Source organism: Aotus nancymaae, unplaced genomic scaffold (genome assembly GCF_030222135.1).
Source record: "Aotus nancymaae isolate 86718 unplaced genomic scaffold, 86718_ANA_hifiasm-v0.15.2.pri h1tg000141l, whole genome shotgun sequence".
NCBI lineage: Eukaryota > Metazoa > Chordata > Mammalia > Primates > Aotidae > Aotus > Aotus nancymaae.
The window spans coordinates 539994-563617 of record NW_026988556.1 but is presented as its reverse complement, the minus strand read 5'-3'; the positions used below and the strand labels follow the sequence as shown (position 1 = coordinate 563617).

General features: G+C 49.4%; 1 long non-coding RNA gene, 1 other non-coding gene and 1 pseudogene across 4 annotated transcripts in view; 1 reads left to right on the top strand and 2 right to left on the bottom strand.

The window, feature by feature from the left end:
* LOC135272867 (uncharacterized) overlaps nucleotides 1-16909 on the bottom strand; it is an 80582-nt gene extending 63673 nt beyond the window's left edge. For 2 of the 3 annotated variants that reach the window (XR_010340820.1, XR_010340823.1), the window contains exons 1-2: nucleotides 15787-15864; nucleotides 3049-3086 (exon numbers count right to left, since the gene is read on the bottom strand). This is a non-coding gene — a long non-coding RNA (uncharacterized LOC135272867). Of the gene's footprint in view, nucleotides 1-3048; nucleotides 3087-15786; nucleotides 15865-16876 lie in introns of those variants that run through there. The other variant, XR_010340822.1, reaches the window with a different exon arrangement.
* Nucleotides 1-23624, top strand: part of LOC135272880 (GTP-binding protein 4-like) — a 691440-nt pseudogene that overhangs the window by 439879 nt on the left and 227937 nt on the right.
* LOC135272903 (U6 spliceosomal RNA) lies at nucleotides 20199-20305 on the bottom strand. The gene has a single exon (XR_010340831.1). It is a non-coding gene; the product is annotated as a U6 spliceosomal RNA (small nuclear RNA).

Here is a 23624-nt window from a genome sequence, read left to right as displayed (position 1 = left end):
ACACGGGAATTTGGGGGAAGACATAAACATCACGACCATAGCAAGGGGGACTAGAACGGCTTCGGGAGAGCAAAAGCCCTGCTGGGATCCAAGCCCAGGTCTCTACCTCCATCCACCCACTGAGCTTCATGGCCTGGCCTGAGAGGACACACTGTCTAACGGCTCAGGAAGAGAGTAACAGCACTCTTTTGGAGTTTCTCAAAACGTTCCAACAATGGCTCTGCTTCCCTGTCTGAGCCCCCAGCTGCTATATCAGTCCCCATTTCTGCAGGATGGTTCCTCTACATCTTCAGTGCCACAGAAGGAGCTCCGAGGGCCTGGACCGGAGGAGCCCGTAACCATGTCACTGACAGCAGCAGATCAACGGCTGTGACCTTTAGCACCACACACACCAGCCACATGCTGCAGGGCATGTGCAGAGCCTGTGGACACGGGAACAAGTGCTCCCACACAGAGGGGAGCACCGTCGGGGGGTTTAACACAGCACACGCTATCACCCAGTCTCAGGTCTGGCGTGAGACCCAACCCTATGTGTTGAACCAAGGCTTCGAACTCCCGAGCAATCTGAGCACAGTGTCTAAGGAGCCCATTGGGCGATATATGTAAACACGGTAATCAAAGACTCAAAACCCGAGTGCAATAACGTGGGAGAAGCCACAGCCACATTCAGTTCCTGGAAGACCGAGCCGCTCCCCTGGCCGTGTACCCTGCAGGAGCTGCTGAGGAGCTGTGGCCCTCATATCCCCAACAACGCCAGCATGATTTTTGGAATAAGAAGGTGCCTTGTTATTGCCAGGGGCTTTCTCTCCTGCGGTTCAAAGCTGAATTATCAAAAAAAAATGAACATGGATATATTTCTCTGCACGGTGATCTGATAGGAATAAGAGCTTATCCATCCCTCAGCAAACTGCCAATTGCTGCCGTTAGAAATTCCATATTCAGTGATACGTAAGGCTTTCGGAATACACTTCAAACCAAAGAATTCAATCCCTTGAGCAGCCAGCGACAGGCCCCATTTAAGACATGGAAGGAACAACAGCAGGCTCATCTCTGCAGCTACGGCTCAAAAGTGGCTGGGCCCACAACATAGTCAAGACAAGCAGCCCACCACCTCCTCCTCCTACCCCGGAGCCCACACAAGGTGCAAGCCACGCGGACAACAGCCACCACACAACAGGGGCGAGGGACATATTCCAGTCCTCCTCGGGGAGGGGGAACCGCTCCGGGTCTGAAATACTCCCCTAGAGGGGCCATCTTCCCCACTCACCACCGCGTTCAGGAGCACCGCTCCCACACCACTAAAGGGGCACAGCACCTCAGGAAAGGAGCCTACCTGTGCACAAAAAAACCTCAAATACACAGTCGGAAATCAGCTACGCCTAGGAGTGTGTGAACAAGAAACGCCTACCTCCTCTGGAAAAGGGGAAGCCCTCTCCAGAGCAGGCCAGGAAGCAAGAGCAGAAACGCTCCGGCTTCAGGAGGCCGGAGAAGTGCACCCCGCATGACATCTGGCAGAGGCAGCCAGCAAAGAGGTGTGGCCAGGTCACAGAGGCCGCTGGTCTGGAGTTGAGGAAGGGGGCAGCAGGGCCCCTGTGCCAGCCTCTCTGCTCCTGCACGTGCTCAGCATTCTCCATAATGAAGACTTTACAAAGAAAAGTCTCTTGGGAAAAAAGAAATAGAACTGTACTAGTCTAGTTCTTTAACTTTGTGTGTGTGTGTGTGTGTGTGTGTGTGTGTGTGTATGTGTGTATGAGCATGTATTTGTGTGCACACATATGCATGTGTGCGTGTTTCTGTGTATGCATGCCTGTGTATTTATGCACGTGTGTGTTTGTATATCCCTGAGATGGGGAGAGTCGAGGAAACCAGCCCCCCTAGTCCTCACATGGAAAACACTCACGTGCAGTGAGCTCATGGTAACGTGAAGTCCGCTTCCAGCACAGCAGAGCCCAAGGAAGGGCTGGAAATGATCAAAACGCTGACCCATGAGGTCTGTAACAGTAGCAAAATCCCAAGACTCTAAAACTCCTCCTCCCTGGACCTACAGCCATGCAGACAACCTGTCAGAACACCTACAGAGCCCCCATAGGCAAGGCCGAACAGTAGATGGGGCAAAACACTGCCGCCCCGACTGCAGACCCAAATCACGACTGGGGATTCTATGGGTACAGCCACCATCCCCAGGAGATCTGAAGGTGCAGGCACCAAGACAAGGTAGAAAACCATGTGCTTCTTCCTTGGGGTGTCTGTCACTTCCCACATGGCACTTCCAGGCCACCTCACTTCCCCACTCACTGAAACCATAAACCTAAAAGGACATAGCCAAGCCTCCTTCGGTCATGGAGGCCATCAGGCTATTTGACCTCTCCAGGGACTCACAAACTCAGCATCAGAGAGGCTGGGAGGGATAACATGGGGAGAGAAATGCCAGTTACAGGTGACGGGGGGATGGAGGATGTAAACCACCTTGCCAACTATGTACCTATGCAACAATCCTGCATGATCAGCACATGTACCCCAGAACCTAAAGTTCAATTAAAAAAAAAAAAAAAAACTCAGCATCACTAAACCTTACTCCAGGGTTCCCAGGTTTCCCCGGCACCTGAAAACTCCAATCCATCTACACACAAGCATTTCCAAAATGAGGCCAGAAAAGTCCCCAGGCCAGGAGAATGCCCTGGACCTCCCCACTCCTGCCGTCTCCGCCCTGAGAGGCAGTAAGACAAGGCAGTGAGAAACCAGGGACCGGTACCACTGAAAAAGAGCTGTTGATGTAGCCAGGGGACAAATTATTTAATTCTTATCTGAAATCAAATTCTTAAGAATTATTTTCTATAATTGAAACCATGGATTTCAAAGTTCTTTGATTTATTCTTGAGATGAAAAGTATACACCGTATCGAAAAGCAGCTACCAGCCCCGGCTTTCCTCAAGAGTTTTCTTTCCGTGGCCGAAGTCCAAAGCGGCACCTCTCCCCGCAAACACATATCATTCAATGAAGGCCAACTCAGCTATAAAGAGTCCCACAGGAAGGCAACGGAATGCTTACCTTGGCTTCACATTTCTTGTGGCAGGAAAACTTGCAGGCTGGAAAAAAAAAGAGAGAGAGAAAGAATGTGTGTGGAGCAGTCTCTCTGGCAAGGATTCTTACATTTCCAAACCCTCTCAATCCTTCAGTCTCTGGCTTGAAGATCCCATGGGTGGCCTCTCTCTGGCACGAGGGAGATTGTTACTTATGACGCATGGCAGTGTGGACAGAAGGCAGTGAGGACGTGGTGTGCAAGAGCTGAGTTACAACTGCTGCCTGTTAGCAACAGTTCGGACGGCTCAGGTGGGAATGTCTCGGGTGGGAATATCTCAGGGGGGAATGTCTCGGGAGCAGGATCATGAGCAGATTGGTTTTTCAAGTGGTATGTGCATCCAGCCAAACTGGATTCCTAAAGAAGAATAGTGAACTTCAGCAGCAGAAAGCATTCCTGTGTGCCCAGAAATTACAGCTGATCCCTAAAAAAAGAAAAGAAACTGGAAAATGCCCCTTAAGAATCAGAATTTAAAGTATCCATGAAAGACAGGATTGGAGCCTTTAAATTTGTGAGAAAGTCGTGCATATGATTTCGGAACTGCTTCCACTTCCGGACAACCTGAGAATTGACTGTCAGAATAAATTCATGTCTAAATTCCTACAGGAGAATCCTTCCACAGGGGCCATTGTGTGAATGGATGAGTCCTGTGTCCCTTCGGGGGCCCTAACAATGCCACGCAGAGCTGGAACCAATGTGGATTTCACAGGCCCTCTCGCCCAGAGGCTGCAGCTGTGATGAGGAGGCATAAACCTCCCCACCAACACCAGCATGCTGCAGGCAGGCCTTGCAGGACAGGGAGAAAGAAATGAAGCCACAGCACCGAACAGTCCCAGCACGGTCTCCTGTGCCAGCTCCAAGGAAAGGTCCAGAACATTCCCTCTTTTCCCCCATGTTTGCCAGCCCACAAGGACAGCTGTGGGAGGAGGAAAGAGACTGGATTGGGGGAACAGTGACTGGGGACGCCAATCCAGGCTCTGCACCTCTAGCTGGGTCTCTTGTTTCCTCCCACAGAGGTATCATGGGTCAAAAGGAATCCTTCGAGGCACCCTGCTTTGAAACTGGAAAGCAACATCCACATGCAGAAGTGTGTGGGACCAGAGACTAAGGCCTCAGAAGTCAGCGAGAGGGACTGCACATCCCGGCTCTGTGTGTCAAGGCCCTGTGAATTCAACCAATGTCTCACTCCCCATCCTGCACTCTGTTTTCTATGACCTACCAAAGTCAAAAACGTTTGTGTAGGGTTGAATGAAGATAAAACAGATAAGGTCACTTGCCCACTTCCTGGCTTTTATTCGAACTCCAGTTACAGTTACGTTGTTAATCTATGTATGATCTATTCTTTTGAACTGCTGAACTGTCTTTCTATAGCTCTGAGGTTTGTGAGAGTATTCACAAAAACATGTATTTATCCTACACCTTCTAATGGGCAAAACACACAAAAGTGATCAATGATTTTCAAATCAAGAGAGACTCGCCACAAGGGGCTTCCACACAGGATTGAAAGTCCAGACAGACACCATCCCCGGCAGAGGCCAGCAAGAAAGACTGAGATAAAGAAAAGGGCGGTGGGCAGGCCTTTGGCCTCTGGCTAAGAGAGAGTCAGGGGAAGAATTCTGCCCACACATGTCTAGCAGCATGTCAGAGGACCATGCCTGTGCGCAGCCCCCTCCCACAGTGAATTAGCTGGGCTGTGTGACAATACAACCTGGCAGAAGGGACAGTGTGTGACTTTTGTGGCCATAAGGCATCGTGCTTCTGCCCTGGTCTCCAGGATCACTCATTCTGAGGACAGCCAGACGCCATGGTGTGAGGACACTCAAGCAGCCCTGTGGAGAGGCCCCCATGGAGAGGAACTGAGGCTTCCCACCAACAGCCAGAAGTGTGCCACCTCAGAAGCTGGTCTCCAACCCCAGCCAGCCTTCAGATGATGCAGCCTCTCCAGAAACCCTGAGCCAGAACTGCCCAGTCACCTATGTCCCAAATTCCTGATCCAATGACACAGTGAGAGAAAACAAATGCTTACTGTTACGCTAAGGCACTAACTTTGGGGGTAATTTGTCATGCAACAGGAATATAACGTGCCAACTAAACACAAAAAAGGGCCCTGGTCAGTGCAAGGGCAGCACTGGTATGATAAATCCTACTTGGCCACCAGACAGCTATCGGCATTGTAGAGAAAAATCATTATATTCAATAACCATAGTGAAATCATATCAACTGCCCATGAGCCAAGACTACAATCCTGAGAGGCAGAGCCATTGTTTCTGGTATGTAAGCAAGTAACCCTCAGAGTTTTACAAATGTTTGCACTAGGACTTTACACTCAACTGCCAGCAGCATGGGTGATCCTCAGAGTAGCAAGTCCACTGTCAACCTGTCCGTGGTCCAGCTGTGGTCAGCACTGCACCAGGCAGTGTATGAGATACTTCCCTGTATGTTACTGCACTTACTCCTCATAAGCACCTCTCAGGGAGAAACTGTAAGAGTGACTCAGCCAAGCAGGCAGCCATGGTCTGTGAAGGTAGGACTCCAGCCCGTCTGTGCATCAAGTTCAGCGTTTTCAGCCAGTTGTACTCTCCCTGCCTTTCTGACATATTACAAAAAAAAAGAATCAGACAGTGCCCAGGCTCAGTTTCCTATCCTGCCACCCACAGAAGATGGCCCCCTGCCTGCCCTAACCCTGCCCATGCCAACCCCAGCTCCTCATTCACGCCATCCTGCACCCACCTCCTGGGCCCAGCTCAGCTGCCTCTGTGCCTGAATTCTCCACACCCTTCTGTGCCACTGACCCATCAGGATGGGTCATCACAGTGGATCATCATAGCTTGTCACATCATGGTGATCTCCCTGTGTCCACCTCTCCTGATGGGCTGCAAGCTCATCAAGGGACGGCGTCTCTGTTGTACATGACCGGGATCTCACAATAGCAGCACTAACAGGAGTGACAAGCAGCTGACGCACTCAATGCCTAAAAGTTTGACTGCATGGGCATTACCAAATTTCCACCACACCCCGGAAAGAAGCTGCCTGTCTTTGCCTGTTTTATCAATGTGAGACTGCGGTTTATGGATGAGACTGAGGATTCATGTGCTGAGCAACCGTGTGCCAATCCTGACCTGTTCCAGGTCTGCTTTCAGAAGCCCATAGCCAGCAGGCCCATGTGCTGTGGAGACCCCATTACCTGATGAGGTAATGAGGGACTCCGGGCTGTGAAGGTGCTGGCCACAAGGGAGACTCCAAAACAGCCGAGGAACTTCTCACCAAAATCCATCTCCAAAGCACACAGGCCCAAAAGACAAAATGTATGCATTCACTTTGACCCTCAGCCACACAGACTTGCCTCCTTTTTGGAATACCACCTGTTTGAGCTGGCAGCTAAGCAGCCGCCTTCTCAGGGAAGGTCATTTTTATTTGAAAGAACTCCTAGCAGACAAAATGTAGTTATTCAGACTCAAGTGCTTGTCATTTTCTCAAAAATTTAATGAGTCTGTAGTCATAAACCAATGTCAAAATTTGAGATTTCAAGTGAAAATCAGAATTTTAGAAGACTTGTACCCAGGCCTGGCATGGTGGCTTACGCCTGTAATACCAACACTTTAGGAGGCTGAGAAGGGCAGATCACCCGAGGTCAGGAGTTTGAGACCAGCCTGGCCAACATGGTGAAATCCCATCACTATTAAAAATTCAAAAAATTAGCTGGGCATAGTGGTGCATGTCTGTAATCCCAGCGACTCAGGAGACTGAGGCACAAGAATTGCCTGAACCCAAGAGGCAGAGATTGCAGTGAGCCAAGATCATACCACTGCACTCCAGCCTGGGTGACAGAGTGAGATTCTGTCTCAAAAAAAAAAAAAAAAAAAAAAAAAAAAAAAAAAAAAGACTTGTACCCATCACCAGAGCCTAACAACCCCAGGACATTTCTGTTAAAATCAATGATCATATTAACAAATGTGGGGATTTTCCTGAGACTGTATAACAAACATGTCAACATGTAGAAGTTCTGCATCATTGTCAGTGGACCAATAATTTCCAAATGGCCAGTGTGTGGTGTTCCACACTGGGTAAAAGATGCACTCAGAGTGCAAGACAGGTCAGTGGATTTTAATAAAACAGAGTAGGAAAAACTCCACCCATACAGTTTCAGATTCCACGGTGAAACTGAACTTTAAGCAACTGTCACTTGAGTTTTAGTGTAGAATCAAAATGTAATATTCACGATGGCCTGAAAAGCCTATTAAAATGCTTCCTTTTCCAAGTAGGTATGTTTATGGGGCTAGATAGTCTTCAACACTTCAAACCAAGCATTATGCAGAAAGACTGCATGCAGGAGGAGTCCACAGGAGGAGTCAGCCTATTGATTAAGGCTGCATAACAGGATCACAAGAAGAATGCCCCTCCTCTCATTTTGTTGTTTTGACACGTACAGTCATTTTTTTATTAAACATATGTTCACTTTAACATATAATGAGTTCATTACTGTTGCCTTTAGCTGGCTTAAATATTTTAAACATTCATCAGTTTCCCTTATCTAATAGGGTAAATGGTGATGAATATAAATCACACTGACAGGAACCCTTTAGGGTCTTCCAGCAGCCCCGCAATGGGTGCCTGAGACACGCAGTGCGAGGGCAACCCCGTTCATTCTCCTTGCCTGAGGCTCTCAGAAAGGGGTAAGGACTCAATTTTGACCAACAGAAAGGTAAGCGAACTCTCTCAGGGGCTTCTGGCGAAGGCCTCCCCACTCCTATGAATGAAGCAAGAGAAGGAATATGCCTCTGCCTCTGGACCCTGCCCCTCTGAGCACGGAGCTAGACCCACAGGAGGAACCTGGAGAACTCGGGCTGCTGAACCAGGGCCCAGGTGCACTGCCCGGAGCCCACCAGCCACCACACCTGCCCCCAGCAGAAGACCCATGCCCTGCTGGCTGAAAGAGGCTCCATCTGTGCAGCCCCGTGACTGGCTGCCATGGTGCCTCCCACGCAGCTCCATATGCTTTGCATGGCTTATTCCACCCGTTCCCACAGGGACCAGAGAGAAAGGCACATTCTCGCTCCATTGTACGAACAGCAAACTGAAGCACAGAGCGGAAGCTGCCTGCCCTGAGTGGCAGAGCAGGTCAAGTAGTGACATCAGCTGCCAGCCTGGCTCTACGTGGGCAGAGCCCACCTGCTAGAGCTGGACTGGAACACCCAGAGAGCTGGTGTGCAAAGGCACTCTGCCTGGTGCAAGAACTGGGGCTCCACATGCATGAGGCCACTAAAGCAAACAACTACCACCAGCTACACCAGGACCAGGATCCGGTGTCCATGGAGCAGAGGAGCTGAAAGGACGATGCTCACCCCATCCTCTCATCAAGTATCCGTGCCAGTCATGTTCCCTCTGACACCCATTTCCCCTTTTGTACTTAGGAGTAGAACAGGGTGATAGCCAAGATTCCTCTCTGCCGTGAAAAAAAAATTTTACCTAAGCAATAAAAAGATAAAATTATATATACTTCTACAAATAAAATATTAGATAGCTATTGAAAAATTATAATGTCAAGCTATTTCACATGGGAAAGTTCTTATAAAAGGCAAGGCTGACAGACACACAGCACTCTGTATTGTATGTGGTAAACTTTGGGAAAGACAGACACATGCGGTGGCCTCATCCGTAAGAGAGAACCAACACTGGAGAGAGACAGGGCAATGCAGACCAGAAAGGAGGAGCCAGACAATAAAACTGGGAAAACCGGTTATCCCATGAAAATAATAATAATGGCAGAAATAACATGAATTTTAGATGCATCAATTACAGAACTGAATTCGGAATCGGAAAAGCAGAAATGAATATTAGAATAAAATGTCAGAGAACATCTTTGTGGTCTTGGAGAAGGGCAGGCGTTCTAAAACAAGGAGCAAGAACGGGAACTCAATGAAAAGATGGGTAGATCTGAACGAACCAAACATCACAACTTCTGCATGACAAACAGGGCACAAACAAACTTAGACAAGCAACTGACTAGAATGTCTGCAATGTGCAAAGTGGAAAGATAAGAAACTAACCTGTTCTGAGGACGAAAGTCATTAGAAATTGGCAAAAGTTCTGCCCAATATCACAGATAAGATTTAGTATACATCATACAGTGAATTCATAGAAATTAAAACACTTGATTTTTACATTTTTTAAATTTTAGTTGTTTATTTATTTACAGATGAGGTCTCACTCTGTCACCCAGGCTGGAGTGTAGTGGCATGATCATAGCTCACTGCAGCCTCGAATTCCCAGGCTCAAGCAATCCTCCTGCCTCAGCCTCTAGAGTAGCTGGGACCACTGGCACATGCCACTGTGTAGGTCAATTTTTAAATTTTTTGCAGAGATGGGGTCTTGCTTTATTGCCCAGGCTGGTCCCTAACTCCTGGCTTCAATCCATTCTCCTGCCTCAGCCTCCCAAAGTGCTGGGATTACAAGCATAAGCTACCTTTGCCACGCCCTAAAATAATCTAACTGTAAAATAAGCAATGAGCAAAGGATTTGAAAGGCTACTTTGTTAAGTAAACAGAAATGCTACAGGCAGCTTTTGTGTATCTTTTTAGATGTTCAACCTCATGCAATCACCAGATGAATGAAAAACACAATAAAAAGGAGATATCACTTTTCATCCAACAACTTGCAAAACTGAAAAGCTGAAAAATCTCAAGTGAGAGAGTCGGTAACATTCCATGCAAGCAGGCTCCACCAAGAGCATCTCCCTGTGAGGAGCCTGTCCCTTCTCCTGCCCCGCTTACTCTCCGGCGTCTGAGCAGGTGTGTGGCAGGCCCCTTCTGGTGGCTTTGCCTGAACACTCCGCTCCACAGCTGACGATCTGCAAACTGCACATCAGTTCCCCTGTCAGACAAGGTTTCCAGACTCATGTTTAAGAATCCTGGCTCCCGCTGCAGCAGTTATAGCCCAGAGCTGTCTGGCTTGCAAACGCCCAACATTTTTATATGTTGTCTTGGAACTGCTATTCTTCACAACGTCTCCACGAGCCTTGGGAATCCAGGCCACTGTCTTACAGGGTTGTCAGAATCTTTTATACAACACTCTACACATATTGACCAAGTTATCAACAAGCCTGTGAGTCACCCTGTGCTTCTCCTCACATCTACTGTCAAGTTTGCCAGCCTCTCTGTGTCCCAGTAACAAGCTCCACAAGGCAGGAGGGGAGTGACCAACCCACAGGGGGGGACCGCCAGACAGGGCCTGCCCAATGCCCACCTTCACTCCTTGGCCCCGTGACCCTATTGTTGCCTTGTTAGTCTTAAATAACTATCATGTTCTCTGGAATCCTAATACTGCACCTGGCTCAAAGCAAGTGCTAAAAAACACACACCTACCAACTTGCCCTCCTATTTCCAAACCTTCATCTGCAATCACTTAGTGTATTGCTGACTGTGATGGACTGAGAGACAGGACACGACACTTTCATCTTTCTCTCCCAGCAGGTGCTTAATAATGTTGGGTTAATTGAGTGGAATAGCCCATTACCAAATCTTCTTACAAAACTCCCTTCATCCCATTTTCCCTCTGGTCTCCCTTCTCAGCTTTCTCCTTGCTTCCTTTCTCAACTCTCATCTCCTTTGGGCTCTTCCCTGCAGCTGTCTCTCTTGTGTGGCGCTTCTTTATTCTGTGCCATCCTATCCCACTCATTCCATGCTAGTCTCACGGATTCCACCATTAGATCCAGGAAAACCATCTCTCACAAAGGGAGCATTTCTGCATGGTCTGACTCTGGATCCTCCCTGCATCTACCTTCCTCCAGGGACCAAGTCCCACAAAACTTGTAACTCTTGGGGCTCAATCTACTCGATACCCGAATGCCAAGACTCACACTTACCAGTGCCTTCCTCTCTCCTCTGTGAAATACAGCCAGTTTGGGATATCAGTGGCAACTGAACCATGTTAGGCCACCCAAGGGAATTCAGTGACATGTAGTGAGAACAGGCTACCTCAGAGTCCTAACTGATGGTACGGGCACACCAGCAAGGTTTTCAGCAGTATAAGAAAAACCATAACTGGACACTTAAGCCCATTGTTCAATGTCATTTCTAGCTTTTCTTTCCCTTACTTCAAGTTCCAACAGTAGAGATAGCAGGGCCCTTACATGTTAACATAACAGTTTTTAAAACATGAAACGTCTTCTTCCAACTTAGCCACATATGAAATTTGCATTTAAATAGGAGGTTAAAATGTGAAAAGTCAGGGACCTGAAGGTCCAAGAATAAGCAGAAAAGGAAGGGTAAAAATACTGGCCTGCATCACAGAATATGCCCCTAACTCTTCTCCATCTATCACCAACATCAGTATCACCACAATCAACATCTTTGTCACAACCATTACCACTGCCACTGTTACCCTCACCATCGACTACACCATCACTGTCACCATCACCAGTCACATCACCGTCATCACCATCATCACCACCACTGTCACCATTCCTCAACATCATCACCATCACCATCATCCCTATCACCATAATCACCAGTGCCACTGTCACCATCAACCACACCATCACCATCATATTGTTACCATCATCACTATCAATTACACCATCACGATCATGATCACAGCCATCACCATCTTCACCATCATACCGTCATCACCAACCCCATCAACACCATCATCACTGACATAGCATCACTGCGCCATCATCATCATCGTCGTCCCCATCATCGTTGTTACCACCATCACCGTCGGTTACAACATCATCATTGTCAGTGTCACCACTGTCACCCTCATCACCATCACATCAGCGTTGTCATTAGTGACACCACTGAACACTTTCTTGAGCTCCTCAGTGTTCTCTGTGTTTCATGTGTATTTACCCTGCTATTCCTCACAATGACTCTAAGCAGAAAGAGGCAGAGCAGAAACGCCGGCAGGTTGTCTTCACCATCCACCTCACTTCCACCATGCTCTGCTGCTTCCCCAGAAATAAGCCAAAGAAAGGATACGTCTACCAAAATGTCACATCACTGTGATGCATGGTTACTTACATAATCTATGTAAGGCACATACCTTGTTGTCTCTAGGTAGCATGTACACAAAGGGTTCGAAACGCAAATGTATACGACATATGTTAATTATAAGTAGAGGACACTATGAAATCATCTATTTTGGGAGATGATTTCCCCAGAATCTCCCATGTAGATTTCTATGTAGTGTTTTGAGAAAGAGAAGATCCTGGAGATTAACTACTCTAACATACAAATTGTTAAAATTGCAGCACCGAGGAGCAGAAATACGGTGCAACTATCCAGGGCTACAGCCTCCTGTACAGCAGTCCATCCCAGACTCTGATAGGCTCCCATCTACACTTGCAGTGCCTGCCAGGACCCCATCTCAACTCCATGAGCAGCATCCTCACATCCAGCCTCTACCTCGTCTACACTTGCAGTGACTACCAGGACCCTATCTCAACTCAGTGAGCAGCAGCGTCCCCACATCCTGCCTCTGCCCCGTCTACACTCCCAGTGATTATGCCCCGTTCCAACTCAGTAAGCAGCACCCCCCACCCTGCTAATGCCCCATCTACACATGTGGCAGCATGGAAGGAAATGGGCAAGGTCCGTCCTCCTTCTAATACGCTGACAAGAGCAAAAATTTCCTGTGAAGATACACAGACATACACAAATAAAAATCTAGCTCATGTGTGCCAGGAGCAGTGGCTCACACCTGTAATCTCAGCATTTTGGGAGGCCCAGGCGGGTGGATCACCTGAGGTCAGGAGTTTGCGACCAGCCTGGCCAACATGGGGAAACCCTGTCTCTACTAATAATACAAAAATTAGCCAGGCGTGGTGGCACACACCTGTAATCCCAGCTACTCGGGAGGCTGAAGCAGGAGAATCACTTGAACCCGGGAGGTGGAGGTTGTAGTGAGCCAAGACCACACCACTGCACTCCAACCTGGGCAACAAGAGCAAAACTCTATCTAAAAGAAAAAAATATATATAGTTCATGTGTTCTATACCAATTTAGCCTGGTACAGTTACACAGGCTCTTTTTCCTTCACAATGTCATGGGGTGTGCCAATTCTATGGGTCCTACTGGAGCCTGGCCAATGTTACCTGAAGACAAGCATCCTCAACCTTGCAACAGAAGCCCTGCTGAGCTGTCTTCCTGGATGGTCTCCACAAGCCCCTCTTCAAATTACACTCATCTCACCATGGCCACAGCCGCAGCACCCTGCAGTCTCACTCTTGACAAAAGAAACCTACAGAAAACGTGTCATTACCAATCTTCACCAGTGAAAGCCACCCACGGGGCAAGTCTCAGATAAGTCTTGTCAGGGAGGGGCAGGGGAAGAGCTCACCCGAGGGGACCTTCACCACCTCCAACAAACCAGATGTCTGTAAAGATGCAAAGCTAACCACCAGTTAAAACTCACCACACTAAATACTTCTACCCTTTATTCCCTCATTAATTCCACAGGTATTCATTAACATCCACAACGGAAACATTTTGTAAGCCTATAAATATGTCCTGGGTACCTACAGAAACTGGTCTGGAACTGGATACGACTGGGAACACAGAAAACGTTCATGAATCTACACTGCAGAGCAAGAGGAAAGGGAAATCAGTAGGAAACCTGGATTCGATCAGATTACCCGAGGACCAGGAAGTAATGCCAGGAAAGTGGAGCAGGAGCCTGAAGGCAGAGGGAGGGGTCAACACTCACGTTCTGTATCGGGTCAAGAAAACTGAAGGGACAAGAAGAAAAATGGCAGCAAATGGGTAAGAAGGTGACAGGGAGCTGGGTCACACAGTCTTAGGGAGGTAAGCACCCAAAAAGCGCTAGAAAAATGAATTGTTGAGAGCATTAACCAATCAATAATCAATCAATCAAGAATCAGTCAACCAAGATGGTCACTCACAAACTCCAGTACTTGCACAGGCCTTTGTGGCAGGTTGACTGGCAGTGCAGAGACCCCAAGGTTCTTGCTACGCCCAGCCTGCTTTCCCACAGCACCACTTCCTCAGCCAGGTGCCTCCCAAGAGGGAGGTTAAAGCCCCCAGACCACACTCTGTTGGACACCTGCTCAGGGATGGGGACAAGGCCCAAGATGCTCCCATTCCAGCCAGGGCAGCCCTTGCTGTGTGCCTGCTCTGCACCGGCAGCACTCGATGTCCACGGGGTCCCCCGTCCGATGTCACAGGGCGGCCGTCTCCATGCTCTTATCTATTTGCTGTTCTCACTCTCGCCACAGATCCTCACCTCCCCACATCACATCTGCCCAAGAACACTGAGCTGCACTTCAAGATGACCGCTCCTAAAACTCTTCAAGTTTTTATCCCCAGTATTCAGTTTTATTCTTTCTCTCTCATTCTATCCACATTAACGCTTTTCTTTTCTCAAAAAATCATCACTGGGGCCGGGCACAGTGGTCGACGTCTGTAATCCTAGCACTTTGGGAGGGGAAGCCGGCAGGATCATTTGAGGTTATGAGCTGGAAAACAGCCTGGGCAACATCAAGATCCCATCTCTACAAGAAAGACAATCAATCAATCAATCAATAGTAATACTTGCTAACCCCCTCAAGGGGTTCTTAACGTATGAGCACGGTTCACGTGCTCAGGCATGAATGTGATCCTCACACAACCCTTGATGAGTTTCAGTTATTGTCCTCATGCGGCAGACAAGGAAACTGAGGCACAGAGCAGGAGTGGAGCTGAGGTCTGAACTCACATCTGTATGGCTCTGGAGACCACAGCCTTAACCTTTGAGTCGCTCAAAGACCAATCAATCAACCAATAGAGGTGGCCTTAATCTTCACAAACAGGACACTGAATCAGCTGTGGCAATGAGTAGTATTGGTGAAGCACTCAAGGGCTGACAGAGTCCTTTTACATCCCTTGACTCACACGTTCCTCCTAACAGCTTGTGAGCAGGGCCGGCCAGGCTTCACTGACCACTTCACAGTCCAGAGAATCAAGCCCAGAGACAGTGAGACCCACTGGGGCCCGGCCTGCTGCTCTGCCCCAGGTGCCAGCTCCCATCCTTAACATAATTACTTACATCATCTATGTAGGGGACGTACCTTCTTGTCTCTACCTTGTTGTCAACCTGCTCCCCATTTAAGATATCCTCCAACACAAGGCACGGGTGCAAAGGAGACCATCTCTGCATTTCCATCAGATATTCAAAGGGATCATATTATAGAACATTGCAAAATGAAAGGAAAGAAAGAAGATGGTACCAATCCCTCAAAAACATCTGATGTCTAACTCAGGAAATCCTGTTAGTACTTGTCTACTTCAAATATGTTTTTTGAAGGAAACAAGCCCCCACTGGACTCTGTAAGCAGACCCCGGCAGTGGGACCACTCATCGCCGTGTAAACCAGGAGCACCCTCCCGAGAACCCCAGTTCCCCCACACACATGCCTGTGACTGTCCAGGACTTGTCTGTTCCTCACTGGCCCAGCAGCCTGGTGACAGATGTCCATGTGTGTGTGGGTGCCCAGCACCTAACACAGCAGGCATCTGACCCATGCTAGCCACAGTGAGCCGGCTGGAGGGGCGAGGGTGATAGGGGAGCCTGCCCATCCACGCTCACCCTAGGCCAGGGCACACCTGGCCGAGTCCCGCAAAGGCCAGGCTTCGACCCCATCCTCTGGAACAGAGCTCCTCACATGTCTTAACACTTCAGGCCTACTAGGGTCCCAGGATTGCCAATACTCACGCAGACTCAGTGAAGCACAGCACTGCCCCTTCCCCGGCTTCGAGGACATGGAATCAGAAGTTGCCACTTGTCCTCGCCTCCTCCCCCCGCCATGCCCACGCAGACCGTGAGCACCCAGAGAGCAGCATTACATCCATCTGAATAAACCGACAGAGAACAACCCCACAACTTAACATAAAATTCCAGATCACAGTTACTGTAAAACAAATACTTGGATTTATGAGCTTGGCTACAGTACTCAGGGAGTTTTATAAATCAAAATCCACCAGCACAATCAACTAACACAACCCAGACGTCCCTGGCATGCAAAAACCTCAAATCCTGACAAGCCAGACAGTGGAGAAACATCTGGGAGGGGGCCAGGCCTTCTTCCCAGCCACAGAGTTAGAAAACAGGAAGGATTTCAGTTAAAATCCACGCGTAAATTCCACGTGGAAGCAGCTGAGAAAGGAGTTGTCTTGTGACAGGGGAGCAGAATTTAGAGGCAGCGAAAGGCTGCTTCCCATCTGATAACCACCACCAACCAGAAATTATTCAGATGAAATTTGGCCTGGGCGCCTCTTCCCGCTTTGGGAGCTTCTGGAAGATTCTGTCATATTGCCACCTCTCTGGATGGGGCAAGTCCGACGGGAGGGCTGAGCTCAGTGCCCGGATGGGAGTCAGCCCCAGGGTAGGGCTGGGTTTGGCCTTAGGGTGGGGGACTCATCACCTCCAACTGCTCTCGAAAAAACTTTGGAAATAACAGCTGGAGCCATTTTACATGGATTTGCCAGAGAAGAACAGAACAGATCAATGAGCCAGGTCACAAATTCGTCTGGACTGTCATACAACTTACATTCCCTGTGCACCTACTGGACTCTAGGCCCTTTGCTGAGACTCAGGATGCCCAAGAGACAGCAGTGCACTGCATCCTAGTAGGGACAGTTAGCCCAGGGGAGCAGAGAGATTCATAAACAAATGATCAGAACACAGTCCTTGAGTTCCTCATCATCCTGACAATGTCATCCTGACAATGTCCCCACTCCCTGCCCCACCCACCTCCAGAGAATTGCCTGTCCCTCCTCTGTGCCCCCAAGGAGCCTGTAAATACCTCTGATAAAGCACTCCTCACACAGGATTCTGTTCCCGCTCACTACTCCACCCTACTAGACTCTGAGCCCTTTGAAGCCTTGGTCACCATGGGCATCGCAATGCACCAGCCACCGCACCTGCTCAGTAAAAGCGTGCTGGTGAGGGTTCACCCTGCAAGACAAAAGAGCCCTCCACTTTAGGACAGGGGTGTCCGCCCTGTGTACAGGCACCTGGCAAACAACACAGAGCCAGCCCCTTGTGCCTCCTGGGCTCCAGCTGAGGGCGGAGAATCACTGCCCCAGTGGACGTCCAGATGGCTGGCTGGTCATTGGCAGTAGACAGTTCTGGAGGAAGGGCAGATGCTAGAGAACGCGGCGACAGGGCAGGGAGGTGCCTTCCTGAGAACCTGGTACTCGAACTGAAACCTGAAGGATGAGGGAAACGGGCAAAGCAACACGGTCCAGCAAAAGGTCAAAAAAGAGCCGTGTGCAGCCAGCCTCTCAAAGCACCTGGGGAGAGACCAAACAGGGTGGGCACAGCCTCAAAAGGGCCACCATGAGGATGCAGGCACAGGTTCTTCCCACTGGATGGTTTACGGCTTCCCAGAGCCATTCTCTGAGTCAAACAAGAGAGTGGATCTCAAGGACATCCCAGCCTGGGCAGGCAAAGGGTCAGACTCAGAGAAGCTGGGTTAGGAAGGAGGAATGGGAAGTCTGCAGGGCAATGGAGACAGCGGCCAGGGAAGTGGGGACAGGAGGGTGGCGGCCATGTTGGCGGGGGGCGGCGGAGATGCGGCGACGGAGGAGTACGGGCCGGCGAAAAAGGAGCGCGCGCCCGCTCCGAAGCCCAGGCCCGCCCCACCCGGGTCCCCGCCACGGCCCGGCCGGCAGTGGCCGCGGTGCGGACGCCGCCGGAAAGACAATGCTCTGCCGGGCCCCGCGCGGGCCGCGCTCACCTGCGCCCCCGACCAGGCCGCCGCACCCCTGGCCCGCTCGCAACCCGCACCCCCTCACGGGCCTGCACGACCCATGCTCGCCCCGCGCGGACCTTACCTGCTGGCCACTGAGGCCGCCGTCCAAAGGCCCACGGTTGCCGCCGTCGCTCGTTCGGGCTTTCGCCGGCCCCAGCCCGAGCCAGAAGGCGCCTCCCCGACCCCACTCCCTCGCCGCGAACACCGCCGGCTCCCCAGCCGCCAGCGAACCCGCGCAGTGCGCCCGACAGACTGCAACTGCAGCCCCGGCGCCCGCTACGCCGGCGCCGTGGAGCGGGGCGCAGGCGCGGTGGAGCGGGGCGGGGCGGTGGAGCGGGGCGCAGGCGCGGTGGAGCGGGGCGGGGTGTTGGAGCGGGGCGCAGGCGCGGTGGAGCGGGGCGCAGGCGCGGTGGAGCGGGGCGCAGGCGCGGTGGAGTGGGGCGGGGCGATGGAGGGGGCGGCTAAGGCGGGGCCCGAACTCGGGACTTCCAGCTGCGCGCCGGGAATGGGCGGCGGCAGGCGGCCAGAGCCCTGGAGCCTGAGGGGGCGCAGCTTCTCCCCGAGGGCAGGCAGCCAGAGCAGGACTTCGTTTTCGTTTTCAAGAAGTAGGATTTTTTTTTTTTTTGGTATTAAAACGGGGTTTCACCATGTTAGTCAGGCTGGTCTTGAACTCCCGACCTCAGGTGATCCACCCGCCTTGGCCTCCAAAGTGCTTGGATTACAGGCGTGAGCCACTGCGCCCGGCCAAGACTTTCAAGAAAGGACATGCCCCCTTTGTCCTGGGACTTAAGCCGTAAGTCGTCCTGAGTGGTGCACACCGCGAATACTGAGGAAGCTGGATCTCAGGGCTGGGCTTTGAGCCTTCCCCTGTGAGGAGGGCTCAGAGGCTGTCCCAAGCCCCACTGTGCGGGGGGCGCACCCAGAGACGGCCCTCCACAGCCAGGTCTCGACGGCCACCCCCCAGGACGAGGCCGATAGCGATGTGGGTGAAGACCTTGACCCTGAGACCACCCCACAGAAGGCTGACGAGGACACCGGCCTGCCCCAGGTAGGCCTCCCCTTCTCTGTCCCAGCTGTGTGCTGCAGGCCTTTCCTCGGGAGGGGTTTGGGGTTTTCAGTGGGCGTCACCCCATACCTTGTTTCCAGGAATGTGGCACACAGGCTGGCTCCCTCCCCACCCCTCATTGTCTCTCCTAGCACTTTGGGAGGCCGAAGTGGGTAGATCACCTGAGGTCAGTCGTTAAAGATCAGCCTGGCCATCATGGTGAAACCCCATTTTATTAAAAATTAAAAAAAAAATCTGCAGGGCGCGGATGCTCACGCATGTAATCCCATCACTCTTGGAGGATAAGGTGGGTGGATGAAGAGTTTAAGAGATTGAGAACATCCTGGTCAACATGGTGAAACCCCGTCTGAACTAAAAATAAAAAAAATTAGCTGGGCATGGTGGCGCGTGTCTGTAATCCCAGATACTCAGGAGGCTGAGGCAGGAGAATTGCCTGAACCCAGGAGGCGGAGGTTGCGGTGAGCCTAGATCGTGCCATTGCACTCCAGCCTGGGTAACAAGAGCGAAACTCCGTCTCAAAAAAAAAAAAAAAAAAAAAAAAAATCTTCTGGTCGCGGTGGCTCACGCCTGTAATTCCAGCTACTCGGGAGGCTGAGGCAGGAGAATTGATTGAACCCAGGAGGCCGGGGTTGCGGTGAGCCGAAATCGCGCCATTGCACTCCAGCCTGGGTAACGAGCGAAACTCCGTCTCAAAAAAAAAAAAAAAAAAAAAAAAAAAAAAAAAAAAATCTTACAGGCACTGTGGCTCACGCCTGTAATCCCAGCACTTTTGGAGGCTGAGGCGGATGGATCACGAGTTTAAGAGATCAAGAACATCGTGGTCAACATGGTGAAACCCTGTCTCTACTAAAAATACAAAAAATTAGTTGGGCATGGTGGCGCGTGCCTGTAATCCCTGCTACTCAGGAGGCTGAGGCAGGAGAATTTTCTGAACCCAGGAGGCGGAGGTTGCGGTGGGCGGAGGTTGCGGTGAGCCGAGATCGGGCCATTGCACTCAAAAAAAAAAAACAAAACAAAAAAAAAACGGAGAGATCAGTGTCTACAATTGCAAAAACGAGGTGCTGGATAAATCCCCCCTGACCCGCCTTTTTATGAGATAGAGTTTCCCTCTTGTTACCCAGGCTGGACTGCAATGGTGCGATCTTGGCTCATTGCAACCTCTGCCTCCTTGGTTCAAGCGATTCTCCTGCCTCAGCCTCCCAGGTAGTTGGGTTTACAGGTGTCCCCCACCGTGCCCAGCTAATTTTCTTTGCTTTTTAACTTTAACTTTAAATTTATTTTTATTTGATTTTTAAAAACAGGAAAAAAAATATGGAATGCTTCATGAATTTGCATGTCATCCTTGCGCAGGGGCCATGCTAATCTTCTCTGTATCATTCCAATTTTAGTGTATGTGCTGCCGAAGCGAGCACATGCCCAGGTAATTTTTTAATTAATTTTATTTATTTATTTTTTTACAGAGAATGGGTTTCACTATGTTGGTCAGGCTAGTCTGGAACCTCTGGCCTCATGATCCGCCTACCTCAGACTTCCAAAGTTCCAGGGTTACAGGTGTGGGCCGCCTTGTCCAACTTAATTTTTGTGTTTTTTGTTTTTTTTTTTTAAAGACGAGGTTTCACCATGTTGGTCAGGCTGGTCTTGAACTCCTGACCTCAGGTGATCCGCCTGCCTTGGCCTCCAAAGGGGTTGGATGACAGGCATGAGTCTCTATGCCTGGCCAATTTTTGTATTTGTATTAGAGACCAGGTTTCACCACGTTGGCCGGCTGGTCTTGAACTCCTGACTTCAGGTGATCCACCCGCCTGTGCCTCACAAAGTGCTGGGATTATAGGCAAGAGCCTCCATGCCCAGCCCTGTAAATCTTTTAATCTAAAAACCTTCTGAAAAATTCAGATTATGGCCCGGTGCAGTGGGTCACGCCTGTAATCCCAACACTTTGGGAGGCAGAGACATGTGGATCACGAGGTCAGCAGTTCAAGGCCAGCCTGACCAACATAGTGAAAGCCTCTCTCTACTAAAATACAAAAATTAGGCAGATATGGTGGTGTCCGTCTGTAATCCCAGTTACTCAGGAGGGTGAGGCAGGAGGATCACTTGAACCCGGATGGCGGAGGTTGCAGTGAGCCGAGATCGCGCCACTGCACTCCAGCCTGGGTGACAGAGCAAGAGTCTGTCTCAAAAAAAAGAAGCTTATATTTGTTTAGTTTTTTTTTACAGAAATGATCTTGCTCTGTCCCTCAGGCTGGAGTGCATTGGTGCAATCGTAGCTTACTGTAGCCTCCCACTTCTAGGTCTTAAGCAATCCTTCCACCTCAGCTTCCTGAGTAGCTAGGACTACAGGTGCACAGCACCACGCCCAGCTAAATTTTTGTTGAGATAGGATCTTGTTCTGTCACCCTGGCTGGTTTCAAACTGCTAGCCTCAAACAATCTTCCTTTCTCAGTCTCCCAAAATGCTGAGATTACAGGGGTGAATCACTGTGCCCAGTCTGGATTTTATTATTTAATTATTTCTTTTTAATTTATTTTTGAGACAGAGTTTTCTTCTTGTTGCATAGGCTGCAGTACGGTTTCAGGATCTTGGCTCACTGCAACCTCTGCCCCCCAGGTTCAAGTGATCCTCTTCTCTCAGCCTCCAGAGTAGCTGAGATTACAGGTCCTGGCCACCGTGCTCAACTAATTTTTTGTATTTTTCGAAGAGACCGGGTTTCATCATGTTGGCCAGGCTGCTTTCGAACTGCTCACCTCAGGTGTTCCACTCACCTCAGTCTCCCAAAGTGCATGTATTATGGCCGTGAGCCTCACACCCAGCCTTAACTTTATTTATTTTTTAATTTATTTATTATTTTTTTTAAAAGACGGGGTTTCACTGCGTTGGTGAGGCTGGTCTTGAACCCACAACCTCAGGTGATCCGCCCACCTTGGTCTCCAAAGTGCTTGGATTACAGGCATCAGCCACCATGCCCGGCCAACTTTATTTTTAAAAATCAGAGAGATTGGGCCGGGCGCTGTGGCTCACGTCAGTAATCCTAGCACTTTGGGAGGCCGAAGTGGGTAGATCACCTCAGGTCAATAGTTAAAGATCAGCCTGGCCATCATGGTGAAACCCCATCTTATTAAAAAAAGAAAACCAAAATCTGCGGGGCGCGGTGGCTCACGCCTGTAATCCCAGCACTTTGGGAGGCTGAGGCGGGTGGATCACGAGGTCAAGAGATCGAGACCATCCTGGTCAACATGAGGAAAGTCCGTCTGAACTAAAATTACAAGAAATTAGCTGGGCATGGTGGCGCGTGCCTGTAATCCCAGCTACTTAGGAGGCTGAGGCAGGAGAATTGCCTGAACCCAGGAGGCGGAGGTTGCGGTGAGCCGAGATCGTGCCATTGCACTCCAGCCTGGGTAACAAAGAACGAAACTCCGTCTCAAAAAAAAAAAAAAAAAAAAAATCTCCAGGTAATTAGAATGTACAGCTGGGATTGAGTATCACCGCTGTAATCAAAGGGGATTCTAAAAACTACTTCATTGTCCTGATTGTATACTTTATGCTAAGGTTCTTCCTTTCTCCTGAAAGATCTTTTCTCTCTCCTCCCTTTTCACCTCCTCTGGCCAACTATACCTTTTAAATTCTTTTCATCTTGTAAACCGTTTATCCAGTGCCTTGAAGTTTTTCTTAATTCCTCCCCGCCCCCCCACCGCCTTTTTAGTTGAACACAGTATCTCTTTCACTTAAACTTAAAAAATGTTTTCACCCCTCTTATAGCATTTATATCTCCTGTCATTACTTCCTATCACCCTTCTCTATGAGCAAGGACTGGGTTTTGCAGACTATTTTATATACTAAAGGCTCAATAAAAAATTAAATACATATATTTCAAATGTTACAAAAAAAATCTTTATACAGATCTTTGGGGAAAAGAGTTAATAACCTTAATTTCTGATGATGTTTGACTTGAGTTCAAGACTGGGCCCAAGGTCTGTCCTATAACAGTGAGAATGCTTATATGAGGGCCTGCAAGCCCCCTCGTATTGTATTTAGAATGGTATGTATGGGCTTGGGTGCATTATTTTCAGGAGAGGTTCCATAGCTTTAATCAGATTGTCAGAGTTACCCATCTATGATTCATTAACATGTTAAAGCTACTATCCTACAAGATGAATCTTCAGAGGCTCATTATTCAGTGATGACAGTGGTCTTGATTTGACACTGTTTACTGGTCACTAGCCTTCCATTTCTCTTTCTGCCATAATTTTAGACCACCTCACCTCCATTTAGGTTGAATGCCTTCATGAAAATGTTAGTATTCTAAAGACTAATCAAGCATAATACCTATCATTTGGATGATTAAATATTTTTTAATGAAAAATAAAATTAGGCCAGCAGTGGTGGCTTACACCTGTTATCCAAACACTTCAGGGGGTCAGATGGGCAGATTGCTTGAGCCAGGAGTTCAAGACAAGCCTGGCCAACATGGCAAAACCCCATCTCCACAAAAAATACAAAAAACCAGCTGAACATGGTGGTGCTAGCATGTAGCTGCAGCTACTTGGGAAGCTGAGGTGGGAAGATTGCTTGAGCCCAGGAGGTTGTGGCTATACTGAGCCATGATCATGCCATTGCAGTCCAGCCTGGGCAACAGAGTGAGACTTAGCCTTTAGAAAAATAATAATAATAAATAAGGAAAAATAAAATTAAAGGTACTTTTGTTACTGGCTCAGAAAAAGTGTGAATTCCCAT